Consider the following 20,554-nt stretch of genomic DNA (forward strand, 5'->3'; position numbering starts at 1 on the left):
ACTCTATAGCATAGAGTAACTTATACTAGAGCGGTACTGTCATAGTAAATTTTGTAACCCCAGTAAATTCACCGCCATCTGTCGACACACTTTAAAACTAAAAATAAATATTTATAAAAATACGATAAAATGTATTTAAATATGGATAAATGATTTTTTTATTTGCATTAATTATTTTTATATGATTTTGACCCATGTTCTTTCAATGGTATGCGTTAAAATTATAAATAACAAACGAAACAGTCAACGCCCTCTATACGAGTGTAGGCCAAAACTAGTGGCGCCATCTGATCGAGAATCAAATTTTCGTGATTTTCGAGGCACGTTTTTTCCTTAGACTGTATCCATCTATTACGGAGTTATATCAATCTTTGCTCTATAGTAAAGTTAAACAATAGTTATTAGTTTTACAAGGGGATAAAGTTGTTGTTTAATGCCTCATGCTAATATTGATACTCGAGCAAGCAAAAGATTCCAGAATTCAACCCCCACATTTTGTCGCTGATAAGTTGGTGCAGAGCTAGTCTAAACGGACTACCTTTTCTTATGCGATACATTTTAAATTCAATTTACGATACCAAATAATAAACGCAATAACAGCTGTTTAAGCCTTGATTAAATGCACAAAAGGCTAAAGAGAAATTAAATTAAGATTAGCTACCAAAACATATGTTAATACCAAAGAGGATATAATAAGATAGAGCGGTACTGTCGTAGTAAATTTTGTAACCGCAGTCAATTTACTGCCATCTATCGACACACTTTAAAACTAAAAATGAAGATTTATAAAAATACGATAAAATGTATTTAAATATGGTTTTGTTTTTGCATTAATTATTTTTACATGATTTTGACCCATGTTCTTTCACTGATACGCGTTAAAATTGTTTAATAACAAACGAAACCGTCAACGCCCTCTATACGAGAGTAGGCCAAAGGTAGTGGTGCCATTTGATCGAGAATCAAATTTTCTTGATTTTTTAGGCACGTTTTTTCCTTAGACTGTATCCATCTATTACGGAGTTATATCTATCTTTGGTTAATACTAACATTATTCAGTGTCGCGATGCCAATATGCAATTCGCGAAAACGGACTTTATATTGACTGCGTAAGAGAGTAGTTAAATAAACTCAAAAATAAGCGAAGTTATATGTAAACAATTTATGACGTAAAAATTTGAATTTTACTAAGTTCATCGTAGAGTTGACATTTCTGTGGACAAATTGTTGTGATTAAGATGTTTTGTGGATTGTCAAGTGAGGTGCACATTGACCTTCGCGCATGCGTTTGGGGGTCGATAGCAAACATCGCCAAGGACTTCCGTATTAAGTATGTAGGTTAAATAATCATTTAAATGTACGTAAAGTCAATAAGTAGCGCGAATTGTGGTAGTGACATGTTTTTATGAGCAAGTACTGAGTTTATTTAATACGCACGGTAGCGCGTAGCGGCGAACGTTATTTTTAGGGTTCATTTTGGAAACGAGCGGATACTTTTTTTTTTTTTTTTTTTAATTATAAACTGATCGGCGATTGGCCCTATAGTCACACCTGATGAAAAGTGAAGACAGGGCCTAAGATGGAGCTCACCGGTTCAGTAACAGCCTATTCACTCTTGCTTTAAAGAGACCGAGGTCATATTGATCAGGGAATACAGATGGCGGGAGCGCATTCCATTCCTTAGCCGTCCGTATCAAAAAGGAGGAGGCAAAACGTTTCGTCCGAACGAATGGAATGTGGACGCCTGGATGTCCGATGATGGAAAGGGGAAGGTGGGATCAGGTCGTGCAGTTCCTGTGCGCACTCCCCGAAATGTATCCGATAGAACACCGATAGGCAAGCAATGGATCGCTGGATGGATGGATGAATCTGATGGATCGATTTCTATTAAACATACTTAGCTAAGAAACACCGTAAGAAAACTCGCTTTCACCACAGATCATATCGTAAAAAAACCGGCCAAGTGCGAGTCGGACTCGCGCACGAAGGGTTCCGTACCATTACGGAGAAAAACAGCAAAAAAATCACGTTTGTTGTATGGGAGCCCCGTTTAAATATTTATATTATTCTGTTCTAGTATTTGTTGTTATAGCAGCAACAGAAATACATCATCTGTGAAAATTTCAACTGTCTAGCTATCAAGGTTCATGAGATGCAGCCTGGTGACAGCCAGACAGACGGACAGACGGACGGACAGACGGACAGCGGAGTCTTAGTAATAGGGTCCCGTTTTTACCCTTTGGGCACGGAACCCTAAAAACCGCCGCTACATCAGCACATCCGTTGGAGAGCTACTATGCCACAGACAAACAGACAGACAGATATATAACACCCCTCGGGGGTTAAAATACTGAATTTCTTCATACAGCATGTTCACTGCTCTATTCAAAATGGTCGTAGGTCGTAGGCCTTCTGGTTCTACCGCCCGAACGACCTTAATCAGATCGTCAGTCATGCGGTCAACCCACGCTTAACTTAATGTGTGGTCGCCATTCAAGAACCTTTACACCGCTTAGTCAGTCAATATTCATGTTACAAGTTCGTTATATTTAAGCCTAAGCAATCAATTTGGGATCAGAATTCGCATGTGATCCAGAAAAATACCCGATTCTAAAAAGGGGCCCACTGACTATCAGTCCGCCGGACGATATCGGCCTATCAGTTAGAACACAAATTTGACAGCTCCGAACAACTGACAGGCCGATAGCGTCCGGCGGACTGATAGTCTGTGGGACTATTTATTAATCTGTGCTGTGGGCCCCTTTAAGATTTCATCATATATCTCGTCACACGTGCGGCATGAAATAGTAGATTAAATAAAATTGAACTATAAAAAATTCTGTACTAAATTGTTGCGTCAAAATGTGACTGTAGTAGTAGGAAGTGGCGTCCTTAATAATTGTCTACACTTTCTTGTCGGATTATATGTATATGCATGTCATTTTTGTACTTAGTAATAAGTTTTTATTAATATTTGTTTACATATAGGAAACTATAGGTCTATTACTAGAAAAATGTTACTTTATATACTCATCTGTTATATAACTGTTTATTTCTTAATAATAATAAAAAACGGTTTTCAAAATTAAAAGATCTTATTAACATAGTTAGCTAGTAAAATGGATATGCCCATTAAAAAAACGGATAAGTGCGAGTCGGACTCGCCCACCGAGGGTTCTGTACCTTTTAGTATTTGTTGTTATAGCGGCAACAGAAATACATCATCTGTGAAAATTTCAAATGTCTATTATATCTATATCTAGCTATCTAGCTATCACGGTTGATGAGATACAGCCTGGTGACAGACAGACGGACAGACGGACAGACGGACAGACGGACAGACGGACAGACGGACAGCGGAGTCTTAGTAATACCCTTTGGGTACGGATTTTTTACCCTTTGGGTATGGAACCCTAAAAACAATGGTAAAACTGTTCGATGGTTATCAATGTACCTACGGAGCAAAATTTCGATGATTTCTGCGAACCCATAAATTTTTGCTGGACGTGTTGAGGACCAAACTGGTACTTTATAATGGGATGGGGCTTAGATTAATCCATAGTGATATTTTTAGCTTTACTACTACTCTGCATAGCCTTATCCCATTTCACTTGGGGTCGGCTCTCGTCCTTGTTCGGCAGACACTTCGGTTCTGGGTCGTTGAGTACTTGGACTTTCTTCAGGTCACTCTTCATGACTAATATCCAAATCAGGGTCTGCTGCACTTTTCCGGGCCGATATACAGCCCGATAGTGATATTTTTAATTTTATAGTAATATTTTTTACTTCTTTTTGGCCTCAATGGGAGGTTCCTCATGCGCATTTCCTATCACAAGGTTGCCTAGGCCCTAGAGAGTGCTTATGCTCACATATATTATCTTAAACATAGTAAGTATGAAGTATTAGCATGCTGGCAGTAGGTCAGCAGTTTCTCTAGTAGGCGGTAGCATCAATGTCATTCGTGTCGTCTGTATGTTTAGCTGCTGTATACTTATGTTGCTTATACATATACATGCGGTGTGTGATGCGTGTGGCTACTTTACTATAGTGTACGTTAATATTGCATAAGTATATTTTCTCAAATATATGCGGAAATAGGGTCATTGATTTCGTGATAACATAATGCGTATATATCTTTACTTGAAAATAATTGTAGTGTATAACTAGCCTTATGAACCGATTTTGCATGTACAACCAGCCTTAAAGTTTATAGTCTATGATTGTTCATTATTTTAGTATGTGGGTATTTTTGCACTTTGTAATTTTTCCTCAGTCACCCGTTGACCACGAACGCTGTAAAGGGTTCGAAATGTCGGATGTATTATAAATTCAATATACGCGATATAATCCGTTTTCATAGTTTTATTCCATAATGCTAATTATCAATATTTATGTGTGTGGCTGTGGGCTGTGGTTTTTACTTATTTAACTTGCAATGTACCTATGTAAGTATGTATGTAATATGTATGTAACATGTTTGTAAGGGTCAAATCTTGCAAGTTAAATTTGACCCACTTCCCGGTTTCTGATGAAGCTGAAAATTTGCATACATATGTAGGTCGCGTGACAATGCAACATTATGGTACCATCGAGCTGATCTGATGATGGAGACAGGAGGTGGTCATAGGAACTCTGTGATAAAACAACGCAACCTAATTGTGTTATTGGTTTTTAGAATTATCTCGATAAAAGCTTGTACCAAAAATTAAATTTTTGCCAAAAACATTACATTAGCAGTGACCTAAAACAAGCTAAAATTGCGTAGCTGGAAGTAGTTTTACTTTTAATTTATTTTCACGAAAATTTATCAATGTTTCATCCCGATTGCTACTAAATTGGGTGTCGCCATTTTCCAAAATAAAATATCTCATTGTATGGAATCTATAAAAACGTCATCTACTCGAACAAGTTTCATTCGCATTCCTAATTGAAACGTTATTTTATCAAAGTCCTAAAGGTAACTTATTTTCTGCATCGATCATTTTCCTTAAATTATTAAAAAATAAGATGGTAAAACACGAAATTATTAATAGCTCTTAAACTTCAATTCGACATTAACACAACATCAAAATATAGCCAAAGTTAACCACATGACTTAATACATCTAACCATACTTAATCCATTTCAATGACTACATTAATACACAATTATATCACATAAACATCTCACAACATATGTAAATACAATTTAATTAAGGAAATACCGAAGGCAAACAGCATTTTTTATGAATGGATAATTATTATACTGCGTCGTTATCAAATGATAAGGGCAAAGACCTCTCCCGTGATGCAACTGGGATTTGATAAGGCTTATGTAAGATTAGAATAATATAAGGCAGATTGGTGTGTCAGTTTAAGACATAGAGTAACTTATACTAGAGCGGTACTGTCATAGTAAATTTTGTAACCACAGTAAATTCACTGCCATCTGTCGACACACTTAAAAAAAATGAAGATTTATAAAAATACGATAAAATGTATTTAAATATGGATAAATGATTTTTTTTATTTGCATTAATTATTTTTATGATTTTGACCCATGTTCTTTCACTGATATGTGTTAAAATTGTTAAATAACAAACAAAACCGTCAACGCCATCTATACGACAGTAGGCCAAAGCTAGTAGCGCCCTCTGAACGAGAATCAAATTTCCTTGATTTTCGAGGCACGTTTTTTCCTTAGACTGTATCCATCTATTACGGAGTTATATCTATCTTTGCTTTAAGATAAGGAGAAATGTTGAGAAATTTGTGTTCATATGAAGATGTAAGATAAAAACTATACGAAATTATGCATTTTTTGCGTACAGAATATTCTCATTATGATTGTTTTTGGTCTTAGATAGCTAAACATTAACATTTTGATATTAAAAACTCAAGTTTAAAAGAACCGCAAAACCACGCATCACTTGGTAGCTTCTTCAAGGCAACGTCCTGGGATCGCGAACATTCTTTCCACGACCACTGCTACTTATAGTTATTGGCAATCCATAGTAATAATTGGCCACTCTTCACAAATCAGAAAGCCAATAAATAGGTCTTCGTCATTAACGGGATTAACGCAATTAAATTTCATTAATAATGTTTTCGTCGCTGAACCTATCATCATGGGTGAAACTAAGCTCACAGACTCCGTTGGTTGGGCCATCTTGAGAGAATGGATGAGGATCGGAACGTGAAAAGATCATACCTGGGCCGCCCAGCAAGAAGACGTCCTATTGGACGCCCCAGGTATCGCTGGTGCGACAGGGTGGAGGCGGATCTGCGCGAGCCTCGAGTCACCAATTGGCGAGAGGTCGCACAGGATCGAGAAAAGTGGCGCTGTCCTGTACGTGTAGGAGGCCAAGTCTCATTTTGGGTCGCTGAGCCAACGGAGTAAGTAAGTAGTAATAATGTTTTTCATTTCATTAATTTCATTAATGGTCAAATGAAGTCCGCAGTGGGAAACCGCGTATCTGAGTGTGCCAGACAGTCTGCCAACAGAGAGAGATGGCGGGAGATCGTGCGAAGAGCTGTGTCCGCCTCTACTACCGATGCGGACGCCTCAACTTGACCACGACCGCGACCACTGTCAAGACTGTCAAGAGCGATACGACAGAGAAGAGAATTTTATTAATTAGAATAATGAAATTCGCGTTAGACCTGTTATAGTACATTATTGTCGAGGCTCGGAAGTAGCTACTTGCTGGCTGAGGATTCGTTTTAAACGGACGACCTTGGGAGTCCGTTTAATTGAATCCGAAGCCAGCAAGTAGCCTTCCAGCCGAGTCATATATAGTGCTTTTCTCAACAATGGCGCAAAAAATGCAAATATAATAGAAATATTTTACAGGAGCAACATTCTTATGTATATATTTTCACAGAAAAAAGTAAAAAGATTTGCTTTGCCGCCGTTTTATTATTTTATTAAAAATGGAAGTGTATTTTTCTGCTGAAAATACGCCAACCTATTAGAGACACCTAAATAGTCGCGGTACCAACATTATAATAATAAGTACTGATCATCTGTTTGGCTGTTTAATGGACCGATGCCTTCATTTGATATGGCCACTTCAACTTTTAAAAAGTTTGGAACTCGACAAATAATGGAATTTGTATGCAACATTGCAGTCCCGAAATCGAGACTGCAATGTTTTTAACTTTTTAATTTTTTCGACGGACCATAAACTACGCCCTTCGCGACCTACTTTTTAACCGGCAACGTCGACTTTGCCGTCCATTTTTGAGAAAATGACATTAATTATGTGTACAAAACGCGAGATCTTATTGTTAAAAGTGGCCAATAACTAGCAGTCACCCTTAGAGATGGTCAACTCAGTTTGCCAACCCGGTTCAAACCGAGTTAGGCCCAACTCGGGCCGACCCGGTTTGTATTCGAACGAGCAGACGGAACGCAACCGATCCAACGTAAGTAGTAGTCATAGTCACCCTACCTGGTGGTTCTAGTGCCTGTTGTAGATAAACACAAGTTTACAACTTGTTCATAATATATCATGAATTATGAATGACAAAAAAAATACACTTCTTTTCTGAAGCTTTCATTTTTCCTAGCTTAAAATATATTCATTGTTTAAATTTATTGGATTGTGATTTCATTGTTGAAAGTTTTGTATTTATTTTTAATGTATTTACTAACACATAGCTAGAACTATGGTACTAACAATATTGTATGGAATTTTGAACGTTCCAAAATAAAGATACATTTATTTTTTATTAAGCCACATCAGAGTGTAAAATAGTAGTGTTGGTTGTTCTAAGTGCACCAAAGTCAATGTTAGTTCGACACCTGTTACTTAGCACTTCATACGTTAACATTAAGCAATATAACACAGAACGATATTTTTTACAATTGGGCCCTATTCCCGCATAGATAAAGTTGATATTAATTTGAAATCTCTATCGTCAATAAGACATCTTAAAATTACCGGCGACGTGCAATGAACGAACTCCATTGTCTATCATAATTAAGTACCTAAATGTTTATTTTCCATTAGAATAAAAGTGTAGAGTAAAAGAGTACTTGTATCTTAGGCAATTAGGTTCAAAATGTATGTTCTCAATAAAGTTTGCCTATAAGGTTACATAGCGGTAAGTTTTCCTTTTATATGCTTAATGGAATTATTAATCATATTAACGAAGGCACAGGATGAATAATGTACCTAACTTCATAAAGCATCGCCTTATTACAAAATTTGCTTCTGACCAATCTGAACGCGACTCCGCTATGTAGAATTCGTTTAACTACCACCGTGCAAGTTTTCAGTAGGTACGTAAACCTATTGCGTAACAGACAAATCAAATTAAAATATATAAAAATATTTTCTAAGGCGCCATAAGCACAGATTAATAAAATAGTCCGTAAGGCAATAAATTTTTTAATTAATTAATTTAATTTAATTTTTATTTATACACCAACTGAGATCATTGTTGTTAGTACACATAAAGCTTAAATATATGGTTAGTATTATACACTATATAACGAAATTAAGGTATTGCAACACCAAGACCATGATACCAAGACCAAGTGCGGGTAGTTCGAAAAATTCGCGCGCCTAGATGTTGATGTCAACTTTAGCCAGTCTTCTCCGAGACCACGGGGACAACGCCGTCCTCGAAACGTCGGAGATAAATTGAAAACTTAGTTTACGAGATTAAGTCCCGTCGTTGTGAATAATAATGAGTAAAAATCGTGAAATTTTAAATCAGTATATTGCATATACTTGAGAGAATTCGACTCATACCGGACCGGAGTGACTCGGGTGGCCGAGTGCTTGAGGTGTGCCGCAAATGAAAAGGACGATGGCTCGTTCTCAGCTTGGTCACTGGAGACCTTGGTCACTTTTTCTTTCGTATAGGTACGAATCGAAATTTTCGTTGAATCTTTGAAATCCTGACCTGTGCACATCGCTGTTTAATAATCATGTGCCATGAGTTTTTACAATAAAATTACCTATCTGGCCGACCGGTCTGACCTGGTTAAGTTAATGGCCGTGGGTGAAGCCGATGGTCCTGGGTTCGAATCCCGGTAAGGGCATTAATTTGTGTGATGAACACAAAGTTCCTGAGTCATGCGTGTTTTCTATGTACATATACTTGTATATGTATTAATCTATATAAGTATGTATATCGTCGCCTATCACCCATAGTACAAGCTTTGCCTAGTTTGGGGCTAGGTTGATCTGTGTAAGATGTCCCTTAACACATATTACGTAAAGTGACAGTCTTATGTGTTAACAGCTCCCCACACCTACCGGTCTTAGAAATAATAAAACAATACAATTTGCACACAATCGCACAGCAGCCCAAACTGAGAACAAACAGACACACACGCAACAACAAAGTAGGGTTGACAGGATGCGACGATATTAATTTATAACATTTAAAAATAATAAAATACCTATCAAGCACATGAGTAGTTCCCAAATAAAAGATTCAAATGAAGTACTTCCACTCGTTCATTCACTAGTTCAGTTCGGACTCATTTAGTTCTTTACCTCAGCAGTTCAGTTTAAAAACCTTTTTATTTACTTGCTCATTCGCTTAGAGAGTGACAAAGACGCCATCTTCGATTCATAAATTAATTTGAGTGATCCATATTGAATGAAATTATCTATCAAATTCTTCATTCAACTCAATATATCCGCGAATGAGAGAAATGAAAACAGTACTGTTGTAGATGGATCTGTTGAGCTACTGAACTAAACTGAACTAGTGAACTAAAAGAGTGAAGTACTTCACAGCGTACGAAAGATGCATATCAATCTTTTCTTTTCAGTGACTAAAGCACGTCTCCGCTGACTTGGCCACCTCGAAAGTATGGGAGAAGATGGGTCAGTCAAAAGAGCATAAATACTACGATTATAAACGAGTGGATCGTGTTTACTTGCTCATTCGCTTAGAGAATGACAAAGACGCCATCTTCGATTCATAAATTAATTTGAGTGGTTCATATTGAATAAAATTATCTATCAAATTCTTCATTCAACTCAATATATCCGCGAATGAGAGAAATGAAAACAGTACTGTTATAGATGGATCTGTTGAGCTACTGAACTAAACTGAACTAGTGAACTAAAAGAGTGAAGTACTTCACAGCGTACGAAAGATGCAATATATCAATCTTTTCTTTTTGAGTGGATAGAGTGGTAAGTGAAGAGTTCATAGAGTCGAGGTAGATCTCCGTAAGCTCGGAGTCGGCGAAAGCTATAACGTATAAATTTCCCAAAATTTTTAAAAACTTTTCCATATGTTTGGAAACTTTCCGCAACTTGCACATTTGTAACCTTGACGCTGAGTATTTTTTAGGATTTCTTATAACTAGGACTTAACCAGTGCTTGCTTAGTGGTCGTTAGATAAATTCCAATTATTAATTATTTTATCATGCATAATATTTTTAATGTGCCAACCCTACAAGCGGCATGTCACGCGCAAGCTAATCATCAAATTGCACTCGCGATTTTTATTCGGCCGCGATTTGGCGACGATCAATTAAGATCTACGTCAGAAAATTAAGTCATTGACTATTTAATTTGCAATATTTTATAAATGGTAAACGACTTACCTATTGACCCGGATAGTAAATTGGTAATTCATTTATTATTAGTCTGTTATTGCGCATATGTATATATTGTATATATATTGTATATGTATTGTATATATGTAAATACAATGAGTAAGCAGATTTATTTTTTGCCTAATATCTGTGGGTTGACAAGTTGACATCTTATTGCACAAACATAAGGTCCAACCCATCATCATTATTGGCCCTTTTGTATATTGCAGCAGACGATTGGTATGAAACCGGGGAAACCGTTTTTGGTGGCTGAATAGACCGATGCGAGACCTACATAGTCCATCGCATGTCTGACAAGTGAGGTCTTGTCGTCATTTTTGCCTCTTGTCTGCGAGTGTGGCGAATCAGGTCTCATCACAAATCTTGCGACGCTCCAATCACCAACGGTCAGTAAAAGGTTTGCTTGCGTTAATCAATTTGCACACTAATCACAGTAATCACAGCCCAAGAACCTTAGTGCCAACTCATGAACTAGAGATGAGTAGTTCGCGAATGAAAGATTCAAATGAAGTAGGTACTTCACTTGATGTCACTCTTTCATTCACTAGTTCAGTTCGGATTTATTTAGTTCTTTACTACATCAGTTCATTTTAATTATCTAAATGAGTTAAGTAAATGATACTTGCTCATTCGCTTAGAGTGACAAGGACTCCACGTTTAAACCTTCGATTCATAAATTCATTTATTTGAGTGATTCATATTGAATGAAATTATCAATCGAATCCTTCATTCAACTCAATATATCCGCGAATAAGACATAGAAAACCAGTACTGTTGATATGTTGATATAGATGGATCTTTTGAGCTACTGAACTAGTGAACTAAAAGAGTGAAGTACTTCACAGCGTATGAAAGATGCATATCAATCTTTTCTTTTTAGTGACACATTTTGCGCATGACTATGACATGAACCCACAGGTTAATTACGAAACTGCTACCGTCGGTCCGTTCAAAGGGACATTACGGTGCCAATGTCACTCATGTCGCAACTGACCGGACACATATCCCATAATCCACCAGACATCATCCAGTAGCTACCTAACCAGATCCACTTCACTTAAATCTATTCTGACCAGCGTAAGCTGGACTTAAATATCCTTAACAACTATTACTAATTAGAGACCACAATACTGACTTTAAATTAGGTCTGATCTGACAGATCTGACCTTGAGGACATCGTGAATTCGTGACCCGCCTCAAAAGGCCTGCCCTTGACACGGGTTACATCACTTTCGGCCTATCATGCGACGGTCGTCGACTTTCTTTGGGTTGCGTAAGTTTTAAACTTTGTACTGTTTTATCTGTTGGGTTCGATTGTTCTATTTATCGATGATCATTGTTTTGTTATCTGTAGTTTCTGGTTATCTCTTGGTGTTTAGGTTAAGGTAATATTAATTTCGATAAACTGAAGACATCAGGAATTTAAAGAAATGTACGATAATATATCATCCTCGTTCCTCGAAAATAGATTTTTTTTAATTATAATGTTGTGGTCACATCACTAGTTAAACCTAAAAGCGTTATTTTTTATTTAAAAAAAATGTTATTTGTTTTATATAATACTTGTCAGCTCAAATGGTTTGTTCAATGAGGGCTACCGTTTTTGTGTTCACCAGTTGGCGCCACTGTAGATGTAGGTCCAGAAAAACAGATCTCAAAATTCTTCTATGCTTATTTTTATATAATCAATACGTTCTAATACACACAGGTATTTTAACGTCTAAATGTGCCATTTTTTCAACCTGATTAATTTTGCATATATTTTATTAGTTGGCACTTTTTTTAAACCACTAACATTTATTGAGCTATATCTATTGTTTAACATGATTAATCAATGATCGACAAAGATTTACCACAATTATGAATAAGGAGTGAAAATTCCTGATAAAAAAGCTTGAAACCCCCAAAACTTCTATGCATTTGACATGTTGAAAGTCCTCCATCTACACTAGCGCCCCTAGCGGCAAAATTAAACGCGGTAACCCTCATTAGAGGACTATAATTAAATGTACCTACAGTGTCAGCTTAGGAGATGGCTGACCCCGTTGCAGGGAATTTAGTTTGTAGAGGGAAGTTAAATATCTCTATCTAAATCGAAAACATTACAACCTTAAAAGTAGATACGCAAAGCGTTTCTATCCAACTTACACCAAACAACGCAGGTAAAGCAAAAAGGCCTTGCCTAATTATCATACGAGACGCTGTTTCGCAACTCATGCGCAAGAAGACAAAGAGACAAGTTTCCATGTGTTTCTAATTTACAGTAAGTTTGTTGACTGTTTACATATTGTGCTCCAGTGGCGAAGAATCAACATGATTCCTAGTAAATTATAAGTGGAAAAATTCACTATCTCAGGCAGGGCTCAAACCCGCGACACTGGATCACTAGAGTCTATGATGCTCTGCCGACTGAGCTACTGAGGCCACACCCGAGGACAGCGAATATCTCCAGGGAGGGGGTTATTTATAGGGAGGGGGTTATTTATAGGGAGGGCCTATTTTTAAGCTTAATAGCATCGTTTGCTGACGTTCCTGCTTAATACAAAATGAATATATGGACGATTGTTCTAGTGGGTAGTGGCCATGCCTGTGATGCCATGGTCCTGGGTTAGAATCCCGGTAAGGACTGTTATTTGTGTGATGAGCACAGATATTTGTTCCTGAGTCTTGGGTGTTTTCTATGTAAATATTTATGTATTATCATCATCATCATCATGTCAGCCGATAGACGTCCACTGCTTGACATAGGCCTCCCCCAAGGCTCGCCACTCCGACCGATCCTGTGCCGCTCGCAACCACCGAATTCCCGCGACCTTCACTAGGTCATATATATATATATATTACATAGGTGATATTAGAGTTCTGACAAAATAAAACAATATTCTAAGTATGGCAAATTTTAATAAAATGGTACTTGTTTTTCACCTCGACAAACCAGCCAGCTGGTTTGTCGAGGTGAAAATACGTCCCCTCCCCGTATAAATACAAATACAGCTCTTTAAAGCTCCTCAGATTTGCAACTCTTCAGATGCCTTCGCTTCCCCCCAATTGCACATCTTCGAAGACGATTCGTTATGTCTAGATTAACAAGCCACTTATACTGCCCTTCTGCTCTTCCAAAAACTACCTACTCAAACAAATCATGTGTCATGTTCGATTTTGTTTATTTTAAATGACAATCCCACCGACGCACTCCGACATTAAGTACTACCAGCGACAACACTGTCTATCACCTACCTTATGTGTTGGTAATAAGGTTTAAAAACAGTGAAGTGTGGATGGTACTCAAGTTTCACTAGAAACATGTGTTTGATAAACAAATCCTAAAGGTCATTCGGGTCACGGGGCCGCGCTGTGTCAACGGACTTTCACAATGTTTAGATCCACCACGAATAACTAAATGACGTATTTGTCGAAGGGATACTTGGCTATTAGGCCTTTTTAAATCAATAATTAAAGAAGCTATCATATTAGTCATTTGACGTTATGGAGCACATGATCTACACACGATCTCTAATATCTCTATCTATCTGATGTATCTTATGAACACGTATGTTGATAGGTGTATTTGGTTGTGATTGGGATTGGCTTGGGAATAAATCTATGAAAACGGATTATATCGCGTAATATTGAATTTATAATACATCCCGACGTTTCGAACCCTTTAGCGGGATGCAATCAATCAATCAATCTTTAATGTTAAAACACATGTCAAAAATTGCAATACAAATAAAATTAAAAATACACAACACCCTAAATTAAACAACAAAATTACACATTAAAAAATAAAATATAGTTATATATACAAATGTCAAAAAAAAAAACCATTAAAAATCAAAAATACAAATGTCAATAAAATAAAATACACTGGGAATCATTTCATGTTAAACTTAGTATAAAATTCTTTCACCGTGAAAAATGCCTTGTCAATTAAAAACGCTTTCAACTTTTTAACAAATAGCTCGTAAGAAGCGTCGGGATGTATTATAAATTCAATATACGCGATATAATTTTATTTTCATAGTTTTATTTCATGAGTAACTATCGCGGTAACCAAAGACATTATTGGCTTGGGAGTTCAAATCTTTGTAGACCTGAATGGTAAACCTTTTCAATTGTAGTAAGTAGCTTTTCTATTTCATAGTTAGTAGTTGAATAAACTCTGACCCAAGTAGTAAGTGACCCAAACAGGTGCACTATGTGTGTGTGTGTGATTATGATAAGTTAGTAATGAGATGACGAGTGAGAGACAAGTATGAAAAAATAAAACATGATTAGGTCTAAGAAGAGTAAGGGAAGAAGGAGATTGTTTAGTACTTATAGTTGATTTTTTTCTTGAAGTTGAACAAAAATTACAAGAAAGAAATAACATTTTAGTCACCTGTAAATAATTCAGGTAACTGGTGTAACTGTCCCTTGCGTTAAGTGCCAAGTGACACGATACAGAAACAAACACACATACAACTGAAGGATTCCCTTGTCACGAACCGTTATGTCATGAAATACAAACACTCATGAGACATGTTACGTGATAGTGTCTGAAAGAAGGATAATGCGACAATAACCATTTTCTAATATTTTTTAAAGTTTTTGGCAATGTTTTTCAGATTTAGCATGCATGTAGCTTATGTGTAGAGGGCCTACCGGAACATCGAAAATCGAAATTTCGTTATCTGCCCCTCTATCTCGAATATGCAATAGATTCTCCATTAAATTATCTACCATCATAGTTGTAAGTACCTATATTGATCAATAAGGCAGTTATCAAATTATAAATACTTGGCGCAAACTTAGGCCAGGTATGTTTTCTGCCCCAGGTACAATATTGATCTGATGGACACATTGTTAAATATATCTCTAGCTACTATTTCCTATTTTCGTTTTCAATTAATCAAGCCACGAAATTCATTGAAATGTCACTTATATCATATCATATCATATCATATCATATCATTTATTCAATGCAACCATGGTATTTTACAAGTACAAACATGGACCCTACTAGGGTGTAGCAGTTTACATTATAATGATTCTTACCCAGTAGGTAGTGGGTGAATAATTGAATATTGGTTTATAACTACAAAAGGAATACAATCTTAACATTTTTCATTATTATATAAGTATAACTCGGCGGACTTTCTCGGATCAGATCGGGGAAATCCTGAAGAAAGGCCAGGTCAAGAGCACCCTAAACCGGCGAGCGTGTATGAGGAATGTTATGAAAGTGAAGGAAGCGAAAGAGGTATGTCAGGATCGTAGCAAGTGGAAATCCGTGATCTCTACCTACCCCTCTAGGAAATAGGCGTGATTATATGTATGTATGTGTATATAAGTATAATACTTAAAGCGTAAGCTAGCGGGCTCAAATTATTTTTATTAGGTACGTTCCGAGTATTTGCTTACAACGTTAACTTTATGACTAAACAGAAGTCGACAATAACCCAGTTTTCATTATAAATAGGGTTTGTGCTTGATTGACGTCATGTGGCGCTTAGGGAAAACATAAATGGAGCATTCCACCGAAATTACAACTTTCATTACTTTATTATGCGTCTGGAAACTACATGTTTCAAGCATATTTATTTATTTATCGTATGGCAATCAATACACACACTTCTTAAATTAAACTTAACATCAAAATTTACAATTCCGCAGATACAAACTCGCGCTTTCTGTCAGATTTTTAAAATCCTCAACTGGACCATTATATCTGGTAACAGGGCACTGAAATACCATATGATGTATGGTCTGTTTCAAGCTTATCACTACATAGTATGAAACAAAGTCGCTTCCTGCTGTCTGTCTGTCCCTATGTATGCTTCGATCTTTAAAATTACGCAACGGATTATGATGCGGTTTTTAATAGATAGTGGTTCAAGAGCAAGGCGAAGCCGGGCGGGTCGCTAGTATCTGATAATTTATTTTTCATTTAATCTTTATCAATTGTTATTACGATGATCTTCTTACTTGTTACAGAGGTACTTACTAGCACAATCAAAAGAAAATTCAACAGAAATTCGGTTCAAATTTAAACTGTTCTATCGCATAAAGAATTACCGAAACGATAGTTGACGAACTTTACCGAGGATCGTGTGTTTACGATACTGTCAATAAAAACGTAAATTGTCGACATCCTCATACTTTATTCAATTACCCGCTTACAATTTAACCCTAAAACTAAATGTAACGATAGAGAAACGCGCAGCATTAAATCTAAATTTTAGGTTTATTTTATAGCTAAAGCTAAGTACAGAAGTTAAACTACAGATACAAAAGAAAACAATCATGAGTAGGTATCTCATTAACAAAGAGAATTATCAAAACGCCACAATGTGGTACCTCGTACATTAAAATTATCGTCAACACATAACTGACCCCGACTGACATTTGTCACCCTCTTTTCACTTTCTCCTCTCATCTACTCAAAGGTTAACTGGAAGAGATCCCTCAAAGGGATAAGTTCGCCTTTGTACATCTTATTATTTGTACCATGTAATTTTTAATATGTATATTTGTACAATAAAGAGTTTACTACAACTACTACTACTGACCTTCACTGTAAACCTTATGAAAATGCAAAAAAAAAAGTTATTTGTTTAAATTTTATATGTTTTTACTTCAGAAAGGTGTCAATGTTGATACCATAAATGAATTCAACACCCCCGATTTATACGTAAACGTTACAAAACCCGGCCTAGCAGCTTTACTGATGTAGATAATCAAGATAAAAATGAGAGCCCTAAATATACCTTCAAGAGCGGATATCTCAAAAACTAAACAAGATATCGAAAAACTTGACTGAATAAAACTGGTAACAAATTAAATCTCTTTTCATTTTGTATAAGTGGCCAAGTCGCTCAGACGCATAGTTTCCGAGATATAATCGAAAAACCGAAAAATGGAACCTTCAAACCCCCCTCACCCCTCCAGCACCAGGTTTATGGCCGGGGACTTTCATCTCCTAACTAGTCCAAACAAAGCTACGAAGTTAAAAATTGTGTTCCTAGCATTTCCCTCTATACCTTTTTTTTGGCATTTATTTCCTGGCCTACATAACGTTTACATTATACAATCGGTCAAACAGTGTCACCGATCTATTGTCATCGAACCGATATTGATTTGAGCATGAACGGATTGATCCATTAGTCCGTGCGCATGCGTGGACGTGAGGGGAAGCGGCTGTCACGCGGTGATGATCTAGCTAGGGTCCCCCGCATGTCCTTTTTACCACAAAAATAATTCAATTTCATGTTAATTTTTATAAAACACAAAGATACACTTATTACTTGTGCCCGTCAATAATCATTGCACATTTTCTTTTAATTAGTTAACAAATACATCTTCTTCAATGTACCTAATCTGACACTTTATAATTATTATTTTTCAATAATTTTTTTTTTTTATTTATAATTGGGTGAATATATTGTGATTAATGTTATTACACCTCTCGCGTCTAATGATGATCCCTATGACAGTAAATTTTTAGGGTTCCGTACTCAAAGGGTAAAAAGTTAAAAACGGGACCCTATTACTAAGACTCCGCTGTCCGTCTGTCTGTCACCAGGCTGTATCTCATGAACCGTGATAGCTAGACAGTTAAAATTTTCATAGATGATGTATTTCTGTTGCCGCTATAACAACAAATTCTAAAAAACGCACTTGGCCGGTTTTTATATGAAGTATACTTAGCTGTCACGTAACATGTTTGTAAACATTTTTTGGAGGTTTATTACATTAATTTAGCCGCGTAAGCTGAAGACGCGGATTCGATTCCCGCCTCGGCCACCGGTGGACTTGGTCGCTTTTTCTTTAGTGTATGTTATCTATTTCAGTTTACATCAATTTGTTTAGAAATGTATCTCTCGCTTCGCTCGTCGTCGCACTTATCTTCTGTCAAATAATGATTAGACGTTATTATATTCATTAATATTAAGCTAAGCCTATTGAATGATTTGGTGAATTAAATGTTTTCTAAATGTTATTGTCATAATAATAATATACTTATTCTAAATTATTCTACCAAGTAAAATGCTATCATAATGAAAATAATGTTGTCAAAATAGATCATCGGCGAAAAGGTTGCCAAGTGAAATTCGGACATTAAAATGTTCGGTGAAAAGGCAGAACACCAAGCACAATGCACACTAATATTAAGCGGGCAACTCGCTCGTTTCTTCCCAGAACATGCAGAATGTGGAATGAGTTGCCTCCTGAGGTATTTCCTTTGAGCTACGACATGGGATTCTTCAAGAAGCGGGTATTTAGGGCTCTCAAGGGTCGGCAATGCTTAAATGGCTCCTCTGATGTTGCTTATGTCTATGGGCGACGATGACTCGGATGACTGCTTCCCATCAGGCCCCAATTTCACCACGGTGACAGGTGCGACAATTGTCGAAATCACTATTACTGACGTCACATGCCTCCATAGGCTACGGTAACCGAACATCGAACGAGCTGTGTGCTTGTTTGCCACCAACATTTTAATTAAAAAAACTCCATTATATCGCCAATATATAAGTACTTATTTTGCGATGCTAATGACAATTGTCACATGAAACACGACAATTGTCGCAAAATTCCGACACAGAACTTATTTCCTGTCAAGAATTACCGAAAATTCTTATAAATCGTGACAATTGTCATCATCATCGTCATAAACGTACCTGTTTTTTGCCGATATAATAAAGTTTTTTAAAATATTACAATGATGGTGGCAAACAGGAATACAGCCCGCCCGATAGTAAGCGGTAACCGTAGCCCATGGATGCCTGTGACGTCAGCAACATTGATGTTTTACAATTGTCGCACCTGTCACCGTGGTGAAATTGGGGCCAGGCGGCTCGTCTGCTCGATTGCTATCACATAAAAAAAAAAAAAAAAATCAGAAAAAAGTTGAAGTCCCAACCCTAGCGACAAAATAAAAACGCATCACGACACGTACGCGCCGCGCCCTGCATTGTCCTTATGCATTATGTTATGCAACCGTTTTCCATTATCCCTTTAGCCCAGCCTAGTTGTTAAACTAACGAGCCTTTCTTTTTAAACTTCCGACATACGAGCGTGACTTACAATTAGGAACAGTGGAGCCTCGATAACCCGAACTTCGACGTAGTGAATCATTAAATTAATTACTTATTGTCTTCTTTAAGAGCTCCGTTCTCCATACAAAGGTAATTCAGCTCTCATTTCAAAACGACTAGCTAGATTGCTCTGAAACTTTGTACTTACAATAGGATAAAGTATATCTATGTTTGTAATTAGTTTATGTAGCTTCAGATACCAGTTAAAAAATAGAGCGAATTTAAGTTTTTCATACAAAACTTGTTTTTGCTCTATTTCGTTTGTTTTATAAACTGGAGCTATATAAACTAATTACAGACCTAGATATACCTCATGTCATTGTATGTGCAAAGTTTTATTACAATCCAACCCGTCATTATTAAATATTGGTTTGTCACTAAAACGTGGTAATCTCACACCAGAAAATCCAATAGAGCGCAAACATTATACAGAGCTAATGTTGACGCTTAAACATTGCACAAGTCTGCTTGATGCGCCGGAGTGTTCTCACGGTCGTACAGGCTGTTTCAGATTAAAAATAACCGGCCAAGTGCGAGTCGGACTCGCGCACGAAGGGTTACGTACCATTACGGAAAAAAACAGCAAAAAAATCACGTTTGTTGTATGGGAGCCTCATTTAAATATTTATATTATTCTGTTTTTAGTATTTGTTGTTATAGCGGCAAAAGAAATACATCATCTGTGAAAATTTCAACTGTCTAGCTATCACGGTTCATGAGATACAGCCTGGTGACAGACAGACAGACGGACAGACGGACGGACAGACGGACAGACGGACAGCGGAGTCTTAGTAATAGGGTCCCGTTTTTGCCCTTTGGGTACGGAACCCTAAAAAAAGATAAATATGAATATTTATATGTACACACGCAAAATTTTGTGGCCTGGCCACTTAAAAGAATT

The 20,554-nt window shown here is 36.8% G+C and overlaps 1 long non-coding RNA gene across 1 annotated transcript in view; it reads left to right on the forward strand.

The window, feature by feature from the left end:
• The first annotated feature begins 1,505 nt into the window (after positions 1-1,505).
• Positions 1,506-20,554, forward strand: part of LOC134754834 (uncharacterized) — a 151,445-nt gene continuing 132,396 nt past the window's right edge. Inside the window, exon 1 of the long non-coding RNA XR_010128983.1 lies at positions 1,506-1,544. This is a non-coding gene — a long non-coding RNA (uncharacterized LOC134754834). The remainder of the gene's footprint in view (positions 1,545-20,554) is intronic.

The sequence above is a fragment of the Cydia strobilella genome, chromosome 1 (genome assembly GCF_947568885.1).
Source record: "Cydia strobilella chromosome 1, ilCydStro3.1, whole genome shotgun sequence".
NCBI lineage: Eukaryota > Metazoa > Arthropoda > Insecta > Lepidoptera > Tortricidae > Cydia > Cydia strobilella.